General features: G+C 36.7%; 1 long non-coding RNA gene across 8 annotated transcripts; it reads left to right on the forward strand.

Moving 5' to 3' along the window:
• Window positions 1–1,981: 1,981 nt before the first annotated feature.
• LOC107762518 (uncharacterized) lies at window positions 1,982–22,285 on the forward strand. Of its 8 annotated transcripts, XR_012704474.1 has the most exons (5): window positions 1,982–2,293; window positions 3,483–3,768; window positions 16,061–16,127; window positions 20,030–20,111; window positions 21,948–22,285. It is a non-coding gene; the product is annotated as an uncharacterized LOC107762518 (long non-coding RNA). The 8 variants fall into 8 exon arrangements; XR_012704473.1 differs by having other exon boundaries at window positions 16,061–20,111; XR_001642825.2 differs by lacking the exon at window positions 20,030–20,111 and having other exon boundaries at window positions 1,983–2,293.
• The last annotated feature ends 13 nt before the right edge of the window (window positions 22,286–22,298 follow it).

Below are 22,298 nucleotides of genomic sequence, written 5' to 3' on the forward strand. Positions count from 1 at the left end.
TCATCCGCAGAACGACGGGCAAATGGAGCGGACAATTCAGATTTTGGAGGATATGCTCAGGGCATTTGTGATTTACTTTGGAGGGCTATGGGATATATTCTTACCATTGGTCGAGTTTGCTTATAACAACAGTTATCAGTCCAGTATCGAGATGGCTCCATTTGAGGCCTTGTATGGTCGGAGATGTCATTCCTCCATCGGTTGGTTTGAGTCCGTCGAGGCTTGGTTATATCACAGTCCGCCCAGCATGGTCACAGGCATAACAACACAATCCGCCGGTCGTGGTTACGAGCTACTAGTCCGAAATATATCACACACATGTCAAATATAAAAAAATACATGTATATGATCAATGAATATCAGATTTCATATTTTTGACTAGTATATATGACATGTTAAGATGTATGCATGTGCAAAGTGTGCTAATATAGCTCAAATCGGAAATTTCATCGCAAAATAGAAACTATCGAATTCAATAAGGAGATTAGCATCTATGTAACCGCAAACATGGGTCAAATAGCTCACAATAAGGTTAAAAATATTAGAAAAATCATAGCATAAAGCTTAATCATCAATCCACGGCCTATAGCACTACCCGAGCATGGATAAATACCCCTATGCTCACACATGGGCTCAACCCCACACATATGCGCCACCCATAGCACGTAACTATCACAAATAACTCTGGCAACTAGTGCCTCAACCAAGTTTAGTTAAGATACTTATCTCAATCAATCCAAATACAATACCAAGCAAACCAAACAATACTTCTAGAAATTTCATCCCGCATGAATCAACCTTTGAATGGCTCAAAACTAGCCAAAAGCAACTCAAAACTTAAATTAATGCCATAGGAAAAAAACCAAAGCGACAAAGATCAAATCTGTAATCAAATACCCAAAGTCAAAAAAATACGTCAACCTAGGCTTGTACCTTCGAACCTGACTAAACTCACAAATTCTGAAAGCTCATTCATATACTAGTCCAACCATACTAATTTTATCCAATTCCGACTCCGAATCGATGTTCAAAACCCAATTATTCTCTTTAGAAAAGTTTTTGATAATAAACAACAATTCTCCAATCACAACATGGATTATTTCAAAAATTAACTTGTGTAATCATGTTAAAATACAAAAAGTTAGGTTTCACGCTGACTCCCAAGAAACAACAACAAGAACACCGTAAAAATCACTTCAAACAGAGCTCTAGAACTCGAGATATACTCAAAATACCAAATGAACGCAGTCTGATTTTTTTATACACAGGAATTTTTGCTTTTTCGCCCAAAAAGCCACACCTGCTTTCTTCCTGCTGTCATTTCCATATTTCGGAGCATTATTTGCACCTGCAAGGTTGTAGATGTGGACCCCAATTTGCATCTGTGAAGCAATAGCAACAATTAACTTCTCCGACACTAAAATGGGCATAACTCCTTCATACGATGTCCAAATTTGACGATTCTTTTTGCTATGGCTCCGTAATTACGATACAAATCTAATGATTCAATAGAAACATAACTTGGAGCTCATTTTATTAATATATTCCATTTATGCTTGTAGAAACGATGTCGAAACATAAAAAACCAGCGCAACACAAATCCCACATTAAACTGGTCGAGCAACTACTAGAAAATAGGCTTATGGCAACAGTTATTTTTATAACGGTTCACAAACCGTTGTCGTAGACCACATATCTTAACGGTTGCAACCGTTACAATAGAATTTAGGTGATATCGGCACACTGCAGCTATAAAACCGTTGCAGTTGTAATAGAACCGTTGCCATAGATATTTTTATCGCAACAATATTATAAACCATTCCAATAGAACTATTTATGGCAACAGTTTTATAGGAAAATAATCTATTGGAACGATTATTTACTTCCCCCCCTGAATTTCGCTAACCCACCAAAATAACCCCTCTTTTATTTTATTTTGACTATCTAATTTTAATAATATTAATATTAGGTTAAAGTTTTTATTTTGCCCTTGCCCCACTAAGCCGTCGATGCATCCAAAGCATCAGATATCCCGAATCAAAACCTATTCTTTCACTAAATCCTCTTCTCTCACAAAATCATCTCTTCTCTTTCACTTTAAACTTCCAAAATCCTTCCTCTTACAACAGTCAAGGCATCACTGACTCAAGTCTTCATTTCCCCCAAAGATTTCCTCAGTATCATAGTAGAAGTTGATTCGGTTGTTTCGAGGCTGACGGCGAGTACTTCCCCAAACCAGGTGTTCTTCCAAATTCCTAAATCCAACACCAGTGTTTCGAGGCTGACGGCGACGGTAAGTTTTTTTGACGCCTTTTTAAATCTTTTCCTACTATCCATTATTGTGTCAATCTATATTGACTTTTTCATCTTTTTGTTGGTAAACATAAGGCATTTTGTTTAATTTTTCTAGGAAATGCTAAGTCGCCTACTTCTTGTTGTCTGCAAATAGGAGTTATCGTTCTGCCTATTTAAGAGAAAATAGACAAAAGTACTGTCATAAAGATGTTTTTCTGAATCTTTTTCTTTCTGGGTTAGTTTAATTGTAATTTGTTTTTCAATACAAAATGAAATGCCAATCCCCCAAAAAAACGAACGAAAGATGGCAAAATAATCCTTAAGTTGAACAAAAGATAGCAAAATATTCGTTAAGCTTTAGAAGGTTCAATGCTATTGTGGTGAAGACATTTAGCTCGTTAAGGAATAAGGATCTTTTTATGTCAAAAACTTGACTGTTTTTGTTACTTTGGGAATTATTTTTACGGCATTTTACAAATATTGTTAGATCTGTGGAAAATTTAGCAGAAAATTTGTCAATAAAAAGGGAACGAGAAGAATGGAATATGCAGTGTAGGTTTTAAGAAGAATGGTATTATGGGTCACTTAATTAAAGGTATAATTACTGGTAAGTTACTTTACATTTTAATAGTGATGAAGGTATTTCTCCAGTTAGGCAAATTCTGGACATCAAATATACAAGGTTGATCAAGTCAGGGATTCATCATCTTTCTTCTATCACATGGTCAAATTTTTTGAAAATATTTCACACTTTGTTTTTCTAATTCTAGTTATATCTTAATAATTGCAGGGTAAAGTTTAACTTTATTACAAAATTATTGAATTTGATAACCAATGCAATGTTATATTCATCAAAGGAAGATTTAGAAATTTGATAACCAACGATGTTTTTAACTTTTATTAAATGGTTAATAATGAAACTAAATATTAATATTTATAAAGAAGGTGACAATGTAACAAAAAAGATTTTTTTTTTTTACTTTTGTTAGAAGACTTGCTTTATGGTAAGAGAAGTCAAAACATAAAATATCATGTTACATTACAGAAAAGTAATTCTGCCTTTCATGCCAAAATTGCTTTACTGTTTGTGACTTTCTGAGTTCCACCCTTAAAAGCAGTTGTCAATGTCAAATTAATATGTTTTTGGTTTATTTGGTTAGTTTTGTTGATTTACTTTTATCGTATAGGATATCTATGGATGATGGTGATAAATGTGTTAGAGGATCATTTGGTTGTTCATGGATTTGTTGATGGTTTTACCAAATGGGTTTTCCACGGGGAAGGATTTTCCTCGAGAAATACACCTCATCCAAGCAATGATGATGAAGATTCTACCAAGTGTGATGATATTGATGGACTACTACATGATACATTTAGAAATATAGACGGTCATGATACCAGTAGAAGCTTCCTCTGCACAACAAGCTCATGTTCAACTAAACAATAGACCATCTGCTGGTAGTAACATTCAAGGTCAGTACGTACCAAATTTTATACATCTTCTTCTATTTCTTCTTCTTCTCCTCTTTCCTTGTGCTTCTTCTTCTACCACTTCTCTCTTTCTCTCTCTCGCAAAGTCTGAATAGTCTAGTAATTTTTTTACTTTGCCTATGGCACTTAGTCGTTGCATAATTCTGTGGTTGCCTAGCTAGTGTCATTACTATGATGCATATTCTTGTATGTTACCTTACCGGCTCTTTGTTGTTGTATAGTCGCTGCGTAATTCTGCGCTAATTGGTAAAGTTGTTGCATGAGGAAGAAGATATTCTGGGTAAAAGTCTGATTTATTTAAGGATTCTATCTTAGTGGCTTTTACATATTTTAGCCTTTAGGGAGGAACAAATTCTAAAGATTCTATCTTGGGCCTATGTTGGATTTGTTATAGAAGCTAAATAGAAAGTTGGGGTGGACTTAAAAAGTTGTCTGTAGTATTGCCTGAACTAACTTCTAAAAGAAATACTGTACTTATTTAATGTTTGGAAGCTTTGAGAAAATGTTCAGCTTTTTTTTGGGTGACTGACTTTCAAATGTTTGAGAGGAAAGACTTAGAACATAGAGTTTGTTCTAAGTCCTTATGTTTGTATGGTGCCTACAGAATATTCAAACTTTCTTGCCTTTATTTCAATCTTGATCACTCAACTTTCATAGGCATTGAAGATTATATATAATGAAAATAAAAAGTGAAGAAGTATAGAGTTAATTCAGGGCCTAGCTTGACTAATTTTTTAAATCATTCCTGTTTTTGATATTTTTTAGATTATGTTGAATTATATCAAATCCATTTTTGGTTTTGAATCGAGTAGTTCTTGATAAAACTGAGTTTTTCTTTTTATTTTAATGGAACACAAAGGAATAATATTTGCAAACATAACTAGAATGACCACATGAGATCAGGTTCACAACTCTAAATCTTTCAATATGCATTTGAGTTTATGTCAGCAATGCAGCAGGTTCACAACTCTAAATCTTTCCATATGGATTTGAGTTTAACTTCTATACTGTCACACCCCAAACTCGGGGAGCGCGACCGGCGGTCAATCGAGAGAACCCGGCCGAGCAAGCCTATTAGATTTCCTTCTACCCAAACTCATCCATGAATAAAGAGGAGATGTACTCCATTAATCATTCACTGAAAGATTTTATTAACAACTTCCTTTTCATTCCCATTAGCAGTTTCATTCATAATTTCCAACATATTACGAGTTTATAGAATTTATGAAAAATATGATTTCCAATTATCAACATTTTTAGTTCAATTCCCAACATCAATCATAACCCACAACCTGTCTACGGAGCCTGTAAGTTCAATAGAAGAGTAATATGGAAATGCCGGCAACAAAGCCCCCGCTATACCTCAAAACACAGTACATGAGAAACAAATAAATGACTCTGAAATGAAGTGGGGCTCACCAAATCAGCTGAAAAGAGTGCACTGCTATCATTGATCAATGTCGCCTGCTGTTGAACCACCTGCATCTATTAAAGATGCAGCGCCCCCGGCAAAAGGGATGTTAGTACTGTCGAATAGCACTAGTATGCATAGCTAAAAGTCCTTTTTCAAAAATAGAATGCCCATGTAAGAAAAGGCAACACATAGAAACAACAAGTCATAATCAACAATATCCAAATGTTCAGATAAAATATAATAATTTTCAAAACACGAACTTCATTTACAATTTTGGTTGGGAGATCATTAGCACCGATATACCACCGTATTTGTTAGCACAGAGTCCGATCACGCCCGATCGGCTAGGCCATCTCCCCACGAACAATGAGGTTTGACATGTGATGCGAAAGAAAGTTGTTACCAAGAGTAGTACCATTATAATCCAATCTTTCAACGATTAAAACTTGTAACAAATGCTTCAAATACTTCTAACTACTCATAATAAACGAGTTTGAAGCATTGGAATTACCTCTAGTAGATCAATCTTGAAATATCACAACTTTGGTGATTTTTGTGTTCTTGAGGATTTGATGATGAAATCTTGTATTTGGATGTAAGAATGATGTTAGAACTCATGTATATTTAGTAATAATCAACCCAAAACATCTTTAACAACTTACCTTGATCGATTGGACTTGATTTGAGCTCAAAATTGCCCTTCACTTCAAGAACCCTAACCCCTAAATACACAAAATACCCTCTTTACCAGACCTTGTATTTATAGGCCCGGATTTCTGGGTTTCAGATACAGCCCTGGATGCTTTGCATCCCCACTTCACTCCTCTTTGAAGCTCGGATGCGGACCTGGATGCTATGGCAGCACTTCACTGCCAGCCTCTCTTTCGGACGCGGCCTCGGATGCTTCGCATCCGCAGGCTCCTCCGCCAGCCTTTGGTAATTTAGTCATATCTTCTCTTAGGAATGTCCAAATGACAAACGGTTTGAAGCGTTAGAAACTAGACTCAAAGACCTTTATTTTGATATGTCATACATCACCTAATTACTTATATATATATATATATATATATATATATTTCCATTACATAAATCCTTATATATATGCAGATATGCTCGTCCAAAGTTTGGTCTTATGCGTACTCATTTGGAACTTTAGTCTATCATGAAATTTCCAACTTGACTTGGACTTAGGGCTCTCTCTAGACCCCACATCACTTATAATATGACTCGTACACTTATTATCATATCCAATTGATATCCATCCCATTAATAGTCCTCATCTTCACACAAAATAATATAATTAGTGCACATCGACTTTCTTAATAACGCTTAAGTACTTCAAAAATTTTCGGGGTGTTACATTCTCCCCCACTTAAGAACATTCGTCCTCGAATGTTTCACAAGTCACTTCTATGAATAGAGTTATCCTTATACCTCCAACCATTATACATAGGAACTCATGACTGCATCGATCTCATACTTCCTTTCCAAATTTTCAACTTACTTATGGCCCTTAAACATTTGGCTATCTTTACAAATTCGTAAAAATTTTGGCAGAGTTTCTCCTGTAACTGGGCCTGTCCACCTGCCAGAGAATCATCAAAATCAACCTATCAATATATCCACAACTCGACAAAGCATCACAATGTATATCAACTGCACTAATCTCATCATTCCATGTATTATACTATCAAGAGTTATATCTGGACATGAGTTGTACGTATTTAAATCATATCACATAGAAAGTACCTTTCAAATCACGACCACTTGCTATACAACCAAGCGAAAACATTTTCTTTCCACAACACTTTCGGCCTTCAAGGTGACCTTCTCGACTCACAGAATTTGCCATAACACATTAATGGAGGCAATCTCAACTCCCAATTTTATCTAACAGGGATGACAAATAGATACCCATCATAAGACAATTCCCATTAACTTCACCTTCTCAAGCTTCCACCGGAATGATAGACAAAGGATTTCTAACTACCTTCTTAGACATAGAGACATGAAACACCGGGTATACGGAGGACAATAATAGGGAAACATCATACTCATAGTTTGGCCTATTTCCTTTAAGACTTCATAAGGTCTGATGTGACTACACATACTTTATCTTCCTTAACAATTTACCCAATATATTCATAGATAAAATTCTGAGAATAACTCATTCATTTCTTCAACTCTAAATCCCTACGCTGAACACCCAAACTAAACCTTTAGCGACCTCCAACAATTACTCTAAGGTGTGCTAGCTTGAATATGACGATAAAACTATTTGATCATGGGATGATGCTTCTTTTTTGACATGTTTGAACCTTCAATCCCGATAGGTTACTATAAATAAGAATAACGAGGTCCGAGATTGGGCTGGAATATTTTTCAAGAATCCATCAACGTGTCGAGAAGGGTATTTCAGAAAGTTATGTCCTAAGAGACATGAAGGTTACTACCAATAATGCTGACATTGTTAATCATTGTGATGACATCATTGATTCGACACATGAGTCATAGAGTTTCCTAGAGGCATAAATGATCATCTTGCCATATTTCATCATTAGTGGAACATCTATATCAGATTTCTCTTTCATATGACCTCCTAGGAATTGAGTTCTAAAACATTTTCCTTGATACGGTTACAATCTTATTAGTACTTGCAACTTGTTTTTTTCAAAATTTCCCAACAAAAGACATTACTAGGTCAATTTTCTTATGGGACCATCTGTTTCAAATGAATAACATCTACTAGCTTACGCGTACACCCTGATAACATCAACCTGCATGGCATTGCCTCAATATGTGAAGTAACATCGTTCTGATACCTTTCTTAGCCACCCTCTTTTCTCCTTATAAGTCTTATAGGATTTTAAGAAATCATTATACTTCACTCGTGAACATTCTCACGATCTCTTTTTACTGCTAAATACTTCCCAAAACACATATCAACACCCTTCATATATATTTACTTCAACAAAAGTCATTGGCCCGAACATGGCCTTTTCTAAAACTTGAGATCCTTCTAAATTCTTCAACGACGCCTTCTTGTTTTCCTTATAAGTGTAGGACCTAGTCCACCTAATTCCATCCTCGATGAGTAACTCATCTTATTCCTAGTATTATAGTCACCAATAGTGTTTCCTGGTATTGCAGCGTAAGAGCTATCATGTTAAACATGTTTGGTTAGTAACAAGTGTTCATCCTCTCTTAATCTATTTCAAACATTTCCCCTTTTGTCTAGATATGTTGGTACTATATTTCCTTTATGACTAGAGTATTCACTCATATCCCATTTTGCCCTTAATTCATAGTTGACAACCTTATTGTGCCACATACGTGTTTGCCTCCCATGAACTCGTAGTATCATTGTGCCTGGTTTGTTGAGTTTATCACACCACCACTTCATCACCAATAGTCTCACTTTCCAATGTAATATGTAGACATGAACTCCCTCTAAATCTTTTAGTTTATATTCAGTGTCACTCAAGTCGGCTGCATTACATTTGATCCTGTATATCTTCTATTAACACTTGTGCTCTAGGCGAGTCCACCATTCTGATACGAACTATTTTGCGATAACCATCCTGCTCATTCTTTTCCAATTATTCTCGCCTCATTCTTCCTAGTTAGTGAATAACCATACGTTCTTCCATATGTTATGTAGTCTTTTCCCTTAGTTGGGAATTCATCATGCTCGCTTCTCGACACTTGTTGGGATATCCGTGGGAAAGTGTGTTCATCCGTGTATCACTTAACACTTCCTTGCTTGTAAGATTCTTAAGAGACTCTCTATCAAGTCCTGATGCACTCTTGGGTTATTATAACATCATATTTATCTCTCCCACTCGTTCTGTCTTTCTTAACGACTTGGAACTTTAGCTAAATCGCAAATCTGTGATTAACTCATTCTAAGAACTCGCAAGCCTTTCACATTTGATCTGTACTATTTCCTTGGGTTCCATTGTCCCTGACTCTCTAACAAGTATAAAACCCTTTGGCAAACCTTGATCTTAGTTTCTAGTATCGTTGACCTTATCATGTATATTGTCACGTACGAAGAATTTACATTTCCTAACCTTCCACATTATTTTTGTACTAGTGGTTTTATCATTTGCATACCCTCTCAGAGAATCACGTTACCCCTTACCACTTTTCTATACTACACATATCTTCAATAAAATATCCAAACATCATAGCTACATGGCCCTACTCTCATTTTATCGAACTTATGTAGCCTCACCATGGCCCTTCCCTCCCCACTTGTGGTGAATGATTCACATTTTGACACAAGTCTTGAATTTAGCAATTTGAGGGAGACATGTTTCACATCTGTAGCCCTCCTGTATATGATTGACTATTAGGGAGATTTAAGTCCCCATGGTATTAACCTCATAAGTTCTCTACTCTTATTCAGAAACACAGACCTGGGATCCAAATCCCTCGTGTCAATATCCTTTTTGGAGTGTAACACAACTTCGCACATTCCTGGGATTTTTTTATAACATTCCTAGTGCTAGGGTCTTCTCATTGTGGATTCAATTGACTCTCCTTTCATAACTTCTTGTCTCCCGTGCGAGACCTACACATTTATCATTACTCTCCAGGCCATGCCTTTCATAAATCATGTGCCTATGTAACAAATTTACATCTTTGAATCATACACATGGTTCCCACACTATCCACATGTACTGGTTAAGCTTAGGTCTCATTTATCACGTCAATGCCTCTTTGGAGGTGGGTAATCACTTCTAGTACTCTTCTCATATAAAGTATGCTCATGGTACTATATACTTGTCTCATCTGGTCATACTATTCATTCAACATGATACATGTGCCATCCGTTTAATATTCAGGCCTTTACCCATTCGTCATGCCACATGACAACATTACTTGGAATAAACCAAAAGAGCATTTAAACTTACCTTGAACCTCAATACACGAGTTGGAGGAAAAACAGTTTCACAACTAGTTTCATTGCACGATTCAGAATATCAAAGAAGGGTATTATTGCTAAATGCCCATGTAGCATCCTAATTATAGATGTGGTCGACAACACACCGATAATAAGGACTCTACTAGACACGGCTCTGAGACATCCCAGGACACTATAAAACCTTAGGCTCTGTATCTGTCACGCCCCAAACTCGGGGAGCGCGACCGGCGCTCAACCGAGAGAACCCGGCCGAGCAAGCCTATTAGATTTCCTTCTACCCAAACTCATCCATGAATAAAGAGGAGATGTACTCCATTAATCATTCACTGAAAAGATTTTATTAACAACTTCCTTTTCATTCCCATTAGTATTTTCATTCATAACTTCCAAAACATTATGAGTTTATAGAATTTATGAAAAACATGATTTCCAATTATCAACATTTTTAGTTTAATTCCCAACATTAACCATAACCCACAACCTGTTTATGGAGCCTCTAAGTGCAATAGAAAAGTAATATGGAAATGCCGGCAACAAGGCCCCGGCTATACCTCAAAACACAGTACATAAGAAACAAATACATGACCCCGAAATAAAGTGGGGCTCACCAAATCAGCTGAAAAGAGTGCACTGCTCTCATTGATCAATGTTGCCTACTATTGAACCACCTACATCCATTAAAGATGCAGCGCACCCGACAATAGGGACGTTAGTACTGTCGAATAGCACTAGTATGCATAGCTAAGTCATCTTTCAAAAATAGAATGCCCACATAAGAAAAGGCAACACATAGAAACAACAAGTCATAATCAACAATATCCAAATGTTTAGTTGAAACATAATAATTTTCAAAATACGAACTTCATATACAATTTTGGTTGGGAGATCATTAGCACTGATATACCACCATCTTTGTTAGCACGAAGTCCGATCATGCCCGATCGGCTAGGCCATCTCCCCACGAACAATGTGGTTTGACATGTGATGAGAAAGAAAGTTGTTACCAAGAGTAGTACCACCATATACGCATATGGCGTCTGATCTCCACCCGATCAGCTAGGCCTCCTTCCCACATATGCCGCGCGGATTGACTTTTCCAATCCACAAAGGTTCCAGTTTTATCCCAATTAAGGGGAATAATATCACAATTTCTCAAAGGTTCCAATTTCATCCCAAATAAGGGGAATAATCACAATCCACCCCTACACCGGCACGTGTAGTTTCAGGTGTGGGCCTTATGACCCACCCTTCCTCAGTTTTGCTAATGATGCTCCAAAAAATATTTTTTAATTTAATTTGCAAACAGAAATATCATAAATACCATTGTACTCACCTCAACATCTTTCACATTGTATAAATTTTCATTAGTATTCCAGTCATTCACAACGATGAGAATATTGAGATTTTCTCACACAATTTGGCATACTATCTTTCATTGAAACACGACTCAAAGTCATAATATTTTAATACACAACCCATACTTTGAAACTTACGGAAACATTATGGAATTCAATTCCAAGAGAGAAAGTTTACCCAATATACCTCAAATTCTTCCCTTAATGACACTACAACGATGCACTACACTAATCAACTTCAATATACAATAACAACATCCAATGAGACCAATATTAGTAACAAATCCCATAGGTTCGTTGTATTCATAAATTTCATCGCCAAGATTATCACTCCTTCTCTCTTATTTTTGCAAAAAGTACTCTTCATGCCATGAACTAGAGTTTTATAATCCAATCTTTCAACCATTAAAACTTGTAAAAAATGCTTCAAATACTTCTAACTACTCATAATAAACGAGTTTGAAGCATTGGAATTACCTCTAGTAGATCAATCTTGAAATATCACAACTTTGGTGATTTTTGTGTTCTTGAGGATTTGACGATGAAATCTTGTATTTGGATGTAAGAATAATGTTAGAACTCATGTATATTGAGTAATAATCAACCCAAAACATCATTAACAACTTACCTTGATCGATTGGGCTTGATTTGAGCTCAAAATCAACCATTCACTTCAAGAACCCAAACCCCCAAATACACAAAATACCCTATTTACCCGACCTTGTATTTATAGGCCCAGATTTTTGGGTTTCGGATGCGGCCCTGGATGCTTCGCATCCCCACTTCACTCCTCTTTGAAGCTCAGATGCGGACCTGGAGGCTATGGCAGCACTTCACTGCCAACCTCTCTTTCGGACGCGGCCTCGGATGCTTCGCATCCGCAGGCTCCTCCGCCAGCCTTTGGTAATCTGGTCATAACGTCTTGTAGGAATATCCAAATGATAAACGGTTTGAAGCGTTAGAAACTAGACTCAAAGACCTTTAATTTTATAGGTCATACATCACGTAATTCCTTACATATATATATATATATGTCCGTCTAAAGTTTGGTCTTGTGCGTACTCATTTAGAACTTTAGTCTATCGTGAAATTTCCAACTTGACTTGGACTTAGGGCTCTCCCTAGACCCCACATTACTTATAATATGACTCGTACACTTATTATCATATCCAATTGATATCCATCCCATTAATAGTCCTCGTCTTCACACAAAATAATATAATTAGCGCACATCGACTTTCTTAATAGCGCTTAAGTACTTCAAAAATTTTCTGGGTGTTACATATACACCGATGAGATCACCTAAAAGATAATTACAAGGAACTGGCCATACTCTTGAAAAATAAGGTAGGCAATTTGCTATAACAGGTTAAATTATACCGTCGGTGTACAAAAGTTAAATTCTATGCATTTCTAGTTTGTATGTGTCTATGTTGTCTTATGATAACATTAAAATGCAGTTATATGCGTAGCTTAGAACACACACAGCCACTAGGAACACAAACATGCATTTCAATTAGCCCATGACCACAAAACAGGATAACTTTAGCTAAAACCCTAATGCAACTATATCAAATATCATTACCTACAACAAGAACAAAACCAGAGTGGCACAAAGTTGCAAGGCTGATAATCCTCCTCATGGCACTTTGTGCTGTGAGCATTCTTAGACCGAATTCTCTTGAAGGGTAATGACTTTATTTATCCTCATTTGTAGGTGGAGTAGATCAAAAAATGGAAGAAGATGATAGCAGTGAAGAACTAGACCTTACTTAAGATAAATTTTGAATTGCTATAGATGAATGTTCTATAGGAATCTTTTGTTATCAACATTTTTGAAACTTACTCTCTTGAAATGTATTAAACTTATGCATTTGGGGTAGAACCATTGCAATATGACACAAATGACGTTCCATTAGACAATACAAACAGTTGTAATAGGTCCTATAAATTGTTCCAAAATGATCTATAAACCGTTCCAATACAAATAAAACCGTTACGATAGCTTAAAGAAATCGTTGTTATATCCATACATAATCGTAACAATAGCTTACCTAAGTGTTGCGTTAGATAATATGGTAACGGTTAAGAAACATTGCATACACAATATAGTAACAGTTTTAAACCGTTCCAATTAGAAACAATAATCGTTCCAACAGAGAAAAGGAAAACCATTGCGATAGACGTATTTATAGCCACGACGACGCAAACCGTTGCAAGAATCGTTCATATAGACCTATTGGCATGAGAGCTGATGGAACGGGCTGTAAACGTTTCCAATATGTCTATGGAAACAGTTTAATAGTATGTGGGAACGGTTTTCCATGTGTTACTGTAGAACAATTTTTCAGTAGTGAGCCACCCTATAACACGAGGACGAAAGGAAAGATGGCCGCCAAAAATAACCCTGCCGGAAATGCTCTAGCAAGAACTGATGTCCCAAGGGGTTCAATAGAAAGGGACGTAACAAAAATGATGAATATTTCACCCGATTGGAAGAGGAAATTGAATTGCCGAGAGGGTAGGTGCAACAGATCCGAGATTTGGCATACTTGGCTGTGACGATGCTACCACAACCATCGCGCTTCCCATCTGTAACGACCTAACCGGTCTTTTTGAGATTTAGCACTTGTTCAGTAGTTTGATACCTTGAGTAGCTTCACATTATGCATTATGACTTGCGTACATTGTTGGTTTTGATTTTCGAGAGGTTTAGAGTTGATTTGAAATAATTAAGTTAGAAGAGTGACCAAGGCTTGACTTTTGAGTAGACGACTTTGGAATCGGGATTTGATGGTTTCAATAGGTTCTTATGGTAATTTTGGACTTGGTCAGATATTCGAATTTGAACTTGGATGTTCCTAGAAGGTTTCGTCTCTATTTGTTGAATATTGGTAATTTGAGGAATTGGAGAGCTCACAAGTTTGACCGAGACTTGACTTTGAGGCTACCGGGGTAGGATTGTTGTTCCGTGAATTGGAATAGGTCTGTTTTGTTATTTGTGGGTGAAAAGTTTCAGTTCATTCAAGATTAATTAGGTTTGAATCGGACGCTTGGTTCGAAGTTAGAAGTTTATGAACCTAAGAGATTGATCTTGTTCGATAATTCATGGTTTTGATATTAATTTTGGTGTTTTGGTACTTCAGATAAGTTTGGATTATGTATATGAACATGTTGGCACATTCGGACGGGGTCCCGAGGGGCTCGAGTGAGCTTTGGGGTGGTTTCAGATCATTTAGAACCCCTTTGTGATTGCTGATGTTCTGTTGCTCAGTTGTGCTTCGCGTTCGCGGTCAAAGGGACGCATTCGCACATAAGGTTTTGGCTGACTTGAGTTTTGTTCATCATATTCGTGATTAAGGGGGTCCCATATGCGGAGCAATATGGTCAGGCAGAGTTTTGGCCATTGCGTTTACATGGGAGGTGATGCGTTCGTAAAGGCCTAGGCAATGTGAACCTTCGCATTCGCGAAGCTGTAGTCGCATTTGCGGTGCATAGCAGAGCTTTCTGGCAGATTGACCTTAGCGATCATGGTGGTACTACCACGATCATACAGGGTACGCCTACCAGTGCATTTAAGTTGCCAATTTCGGGACATTACCTATTATTTCATATTTTGAGCCCTAGACATCGAGAAGAGAGATTTTGCAGAGCAATTTCACTACTACATTGGAGGTAAGCAATTCTCACTTGGATTTGACTTTATATCTTGATTACCCATGGATTTCTAACCCTAAAACGGGGAATTTTGAAATGAAATTTGGGATTTTCGCCTACACTTTAAGAAAGTGTATTTTGGGTTTTGACCATCGATTCAGACCCGAATTTGGAAACTAATTATATATTTAGACTCGGCATGTTATGATTTATCGGATTTTGGTATTTGCTTCGTATTTTGGGTGTGCGGGCCCGTGTTGACTTTTGTGGACTTTTGGGGATTTCATCAAAGATCAAAGTTTTATAGATTGGGATCGCTTCCTATGGCATTGTTGATTTCCTTGAATGATGTTTTGCTTGGATTTGTGCGGTTGGAAAGCTAGATAAAGGTTTTACGCGATTTGAGGTTGAACACTAGCCCGGATGAGGTAAGTAACATATCTAAACTTGGATTTGAGGGTATATGCGAGGTGACGAGTGTTTATGCCTGTACTGTACTTTTGAATGATCCGGGTACTTCTTATGCTATTATATGCCCTGTTTTACTATCATGCTTTTTTGATGCAATATATTCTCCATTTGTATGACTACGTGAGTTATTGTCCATGTTTGAAATCATCAAATCACATTTTACTTGCTAAAATCATGTTTTAGTGATCTCGGTGGAAGATTGGGATTTGACTGTTATACTTGGAAGCAGGTCTAATTTTTCCATACTTGTGAACGAGCTTAACAGGATATCTTTTGAGTTATTTACTTTTACTGTCATCAGTATATCATGTGTTGTTATTGATTAGTGGCGTTGGACACTAACTTTCTTCCGAGCTTGTCACTGCTTTCAGCCCGAGGTTAGGTTTGTTACTTATTGAGTACATGGGGTCAGTTGTACTCATACTACACTATGCACTTTATGTGCAGATCCAGGTACTGCTGGGCGTGGTAATTTCTACAGTTTGCACCGATTCTAGCTTGTGGAGACTACGAGGTAGCTGTTATGTTATTTGCAGACCTTGAAGTCGGCTTTTGTTTATTTCTATTACCACTATTCTATCATTCAGATAGTTTTGTATTGAGGATTTGACTATGTCTCTTCCCGAGCTCCAAAATTTGAAATGGTGAAAATGAGCTCAAATCCCAAAATTAGATAACTTAAATCACTGACAGCAAATATACTATGCGATTGCGACTAGACCTATGCAATCGCGATGCACAACCCAGCACTGCCTCTGGAACCTTCAATGTGAACGCAAACTATAACACATGAATGCAAAGTCTAACTGGCCTCTCAACTACGCGAATGTGAGAGACCAAATGTGAATGGAGAAGGCTGATGTCCGACCTTCTCCAACACTTCACGAATGCGAAACCCCTTAAGCGAACGCGATAGCCATCTACCACAACACTCTGCGAACACGAAAACTGCATCCCCGAGAATGTTGTGCACAAATACCAAACAACCAAAATCCTACTCTGCGATCGTGACGCACTACAACACACCAGTACATTAGCTGCTCCAAACTCAACCAAAATTGTCTGAAACCACCCCGAATCATACCCGGGCCTCACGGGACCCCGTCCAATAATACCAAATAGTCCAAATATATTATCCAAACATCCAAAGGCTCAAAACACTATAAATAACATCAAAACCAAGAATTAAAGATCAATATCATCCTCTTAACTTCCAAACATTCCAACTTTGTCGAACTCGTCCGAATCACACTTAGACATTCTAGATCAAAACCAAACTTCGCACACAAGTTCCAATCAACTAAATGAACCTAACCAAGGTCACAAAATTACAATAGAAGTCCAATAACATTGAAGTCAACTTCCGGTAAAACCAATGAACTCTCCAATTCTTTAAATTGCCGACTTTCGACAAATAGAGCCAAAACCTTCCAGGAATATCCAAATTCAAATCCGAACATACACCCAAGTTCAAAATCACTATACGAACCTACTAAAACCATTAAATCATGATTCAAAAGTTGCTTACTCAAAAGTCAAACCTTGATCAACTCTTCCAACTTTAAGCTACCAATTTGAGAATCACCCTTCCAAATCAATCTCTTAACCTCTCGAACTTCGAAACCAACCATATACAAAAGTCATAATGTATCATATGAAGCTATGAAAAGTCTAAAACTGGTGAACAAAATGCTAAAGTTCAAAACAACTGGTCGGGTCAATACATTCTCCCCCACTTAAACATATGTTCATTCTCGAACATGCCAAGAATCATTCCAAAGCTTCCAAATCACTGTACAACTCATCATACACATGACCATGGGTGATATCACACCACCTCAATTCCTATAATCCCATTAACACAATCCTAACTGATGATTCTTCCTTTAATCTTAGATTATAATTCTTTGCACCAAATTCCAACTTCCGGAACTCCTTCAAAGAATCTTTTCTTATATATATATAGAATGTATCAATCTCAACAAGTTGTATCAAACCATAAGCATACTCCAAAGATGTAACTACCTGACGTACCCCATCCCTCATATGCCCATAGAAATATCTTTCCACCATAATAACTGCTCATTACCAAATCTGATAACGTTAATACACCTCATAAAAATAAAACCTGGTTCCAAACTTTTGCTATGCCACAATGAAGAAATAAACATGTAGGAACTCATAATCACCCATCAAATACAACAAGTTATGGAGTGGATCCCCCGACATGAACCATTGGCAAATTCTGAGCTGACTAATGACATTCTTCTTCCAAATATATATTATCCACCCGATTATATTAATCACATGTCTAATAACTTCATCTCACCCAGTACAAGATGCTTGACCGATAGGTCATATCAATAACATCTAGAACCTCATACGACATGATCTGTGTGATATCCAAGCAATTGCTCGAATACGACTAATAATGGAAAGAGAACAAAAAGGTAACTAACCAATAACTTTAACAGATATAACAATAAAAACATAATGCTATGAATCTTTCCCACAAGAACACATGAAAATAGCGCAAAGAATTGTATCCAATATAACCCCATTACGGCGTGCAACCCCATCCACACATAATACCATTGCAGAGTGAAACTCAATCCACACATATCAATCCACATGGAAATAAGCATTGAGCCATAATTCTCATACTCGCCCAACACATATGTATCAATAACAAGCACATAAAGTGCATACACATAACCCTGGGAATACAAATAGCATAATGTTATGAAAAAGGCAAGAAGATCTGCGGTGCAATAACAAAATCAACATCTCTAGAGCCATCTTGCTCATATGATGCCGCAAGGCCTAAACAGGGCAACAACATGCATATAAATAATTAGGGCATCTCACAACCTATCATAGCATTAGAGAGTAACACATGAAATATTTTAGGGTGCGAAAACAATCAACTCCACTCGAATGACTCGCCGTAGTAAAATGATGCACTAAGTATGTAACCCAAATACAGTGTAGAATACACATTCTCATTAGGTGTAACACCCCAAAAGATTTTGAAGTGTTTTAAGACCATTAAGAAGATTGGCAGGTACTAATTATATTAATTCGGGTATGAACAAGACTAATAATATGAATGATATCAACTGATCATTATAATATATGAATGAGGTGCATTAAGAATGGTTTATGGTCTAAGAAGAGCCCCAAGGCTAAGTCAAGTTGGAAATTATACGATGGGGTAAAGTGTCAAGTGAGTTCGCACAAGACCTAAATGCAAACGCGCATAACTCACACGATATGAAGCGTTATATGGTATATAGCCTATAAAACGAAAGGTCTATGTGTCTAGTTTCTAATGCTTTAAACTATTTGTCATTTGAAGTTTCCTACAAGAAATTAAGACCTTTTTATTAAAGGGTGGCAGAACAGCTACGCAAGTCTTGCGTAGCCTACGCAGCATAGTAGCGTAGCCTACGCAACATAGCAGTGTAGCCTACGCACCATTGCGTAGGCAAATACAACAACTTCCAACTGAAGGGGATAGAAGTCCACCCTGCATAGCTTTTGTGCGTAGCCTACGCAGGGAGGCTACGCAGCTTTAGGGGCCATTTTAAAGGGGCTGCAACAAGGGGTTTAGAGAGAGAAAACATTAGTTCTTCAACTTGGAATTGATTTCTATAGAGAAGGAGGAGCTCTTCCACAATGGATACACTTCAAGGTAAGTTGTTTTGGCACAAGGATGATTATATAACATCATTTAGTGATAACAATAACATTGTTACGGATCACATCCATAGAAAATGGGTTGAATCTTCAAGAACACCAAAAAGAGGAAAATTGAGATTCTTCCACCGAGAGGTAATCCCTTCACTTGAGCTTCATATATATGTTATATTGGAGTATGGGTAGCATGTTTATGAGTTTTATTTGAAGTTATAATGGGATATTGTATGAACCCTAAGGGTGGGTCTTGAGAATGTCATTTTTGAGTAAAGAAGAAGATGAATAGTGATGAATTAATATAAATACATATGTCTTGAGTTTCTAATGATTCCAATAGACTTGATAACTTAATTAATGAACGAATTTAATTGGCAATCACCATTTGGATAAGATACAATACTAGTTCTTGAAATGGATGTTCTTGAACCTAGAGTTTTGTTGGAGAAGACAATGAATAGTGACTTGATGATGTTGGGTAATTAACATAGTATTATTAATGACTCGAAATGAGTATTAAATGATACGAATTAAATTGAATAGGCTAATGGATGAGCCTATTGGATAATTTGGGATGGTTGAAGGCTTGTTGCCAAATTGTAAAGCCTAAATGGATATTATGAATCTTTTCGTATTTATTTTGATGTAGTTGGGATATCTAATAGTAGGTATTGAATTTTGGGTGATATTTGTACATTTTAATCAATTGGAACATTGTAGTATTTTCGGAGCTTGAAGGTTGAGATTGGGATTGCTAGGATTTTCGGAGCATTATAGTAATTTAAGGAAAGCTCAAATCGAGGTATGTTGGCTAAACTACTCTTTTAGAATTGAATTCCATGATGTCCCCGTAAGTGCAAGCTTAGTTGGCTCAAGTTCCTAATTCCTATGTTCCGGGTTATCCCTTATAAACTTGACTATTCCTAATGAGCCTTATGTCGAAATATATATATGTTCAAAGTGTTGATTTCTTATTAAAATGTTATGGTTTTGAGTCGTGTCTCAAATGAAAGCTAGTATGCCAAATTGTGTGAGAAAAACTCGATATGCCTAAGACTCTTATTTCTCATATGGGTACCTACTATTCCTAATGAGCCTTATGTCGAAATATATATATGTTCAAAGTGTTGATTTCTTATTAAAATGTTATGGTTTTGAGTCGTGTCTCAAATGAAAGCTAGTATGCCAAATTGTGTGAGAAAAACTCGATATGCCTAAGACTCTTATTTCTCATATGGGTACCTAAAGTCTTGATTGGAAATGTCTTGTTGTTTATAATCTATAAAGATGTTCGAAAGTGAAAGAAGTGAGTTGAAGATATAAAGTGTGGCCACTGTGCCAAGAATGAAAGCTATACTTGTGGCTAGATATGCCAATGAAATGAGATGATGTTAGAAAGATTATGAAATGAGCCTTGATTCAACTATTCCAAAATTACTTCAAAAGTAAATTTTCCTAAAAGCTTATGTCCTCAAGTCATGCCCCAATGTGGCTATTTTAACTAATGCTATGCTTTATGAGTATTTTCAATGTGTTTTGCATTCTTACATATTCATGAGTGGAAATTGTGTATTGCCCTTTTTGGGGAAAAGTATTTCAAGAATAAATGGTGTGTTACTTGTTTATGATTTTAACTTGTGCTTCGATTGCCATTCATTTTACTCCATTTCTTGGAAAGAAATCCATTTTGTTTGAAGTCTACATTACTAATGAACCTAAAGTTTTGATTTTCAGAATATTATATATGTTGATATTTATGATGATGATCCAAGAAAGGAAAGAAATAAAAGTGTGGAATATGTAATATGGCCATTGTACCATGAAAGAAGAATCATATGTATGGCCAAGAGAGCCAATGAAATAATGATGTTGTAAGAGGATGAAAATGCCAATGAGGCTATAAATAGTGTGAAAGGTTATGAGGTAAATGCATTTGTATTGCTGTTTCCCTTGTATGCAAATCAAAAATGTTTTTGGGATTATCGATAGTCACAAAGGAAGGGTAGGTTGAAATAACCTAACCCAAAAATTACACGTGTCGGTGTAGGAATGGAATGTGATCATTTCCCTTATTTGGGATGAGATTGATGTGATAAAATTATTCCCCTTATTTGGGATGAGATTGATGTGATAACATTATTCCTCTTAATTGGGATGAGATAATTGATAGAAAAGGATGATGTCGATCCACACGACATTGTGGTGAGATGGCCTTGTCGATTGGGTCGTGATCGGACGCCATAACGCACATATGGTGGTGATTGTGCTGGAAATTATAATTGAAATTGTGATTGTGGTTGATGTCTTCGATAAGATGGCATGGCCGATCGGGTCATTATCGGACTCCGTGCTAAAAGTACGATGGTATTGGTATTGTGAACGGTGGTATTGTGAACAGTGGTGTATCGGTGCTAAAGATCTCCCAACCAAAAATAATATTATCTTCGTATTTTGGAAATTATTATGTTTTAACTTGGCATTTGGATATTATTGATTGTTGATTGACGTTTCTATGATTTTCCCTTTCTTATATTGGTATTCAATTTTGAAAGTGGACAGTTAGCTTTACATACTAGTACTATTCCATATGTACTAACGTCCCTTTTTGTCGGGGGCACTGCATCTTCAATGGATGTAGCTGGTTCATCAGCGGGCATCATTGGTCCTCGTTAGCAGTCACTCTCTATTCAGCAGGTTTTGGTGAGCTCTACTCTATTCCGGAGCCTGATGTCATTTGAGTTGTAAATTGTGTTTTATGGTATAGCCGGGGCCTTGTTGCCGGCATTTTCATACTACTCTTTTGTTGTAATTAGAGGCTCCGTAGACAGGTTGTGGGTGGTGTTTGATGTTGGGAATTGAACTAGATGTGTTGGTATTTTTGGAAAACATGTTTTTCATTATATATATAAACTTGTAATAATTTAGAAATTATAAATGAAACTGCTAATGGAAATGAAATGGGAGTTGTTAATGAAATCCTTTATGTGTT

This window comes from Nicotiana tabacum, chromosome 21 (assembly GCF_000715075.1).
Source record: "Nicotiana tabacum cultivar K326 chromosome 21, ASM71507v2, whole genome shotgun sequence".
In the NCBI taxonomy this organism is placed as follows: domain Eukaryota; kingdom Viridiplantae; phylum Streptophyta; class Magnoliopsida; order Solanales; family Solanaceae; genus Nicotiana; species Nicotiana tabacum.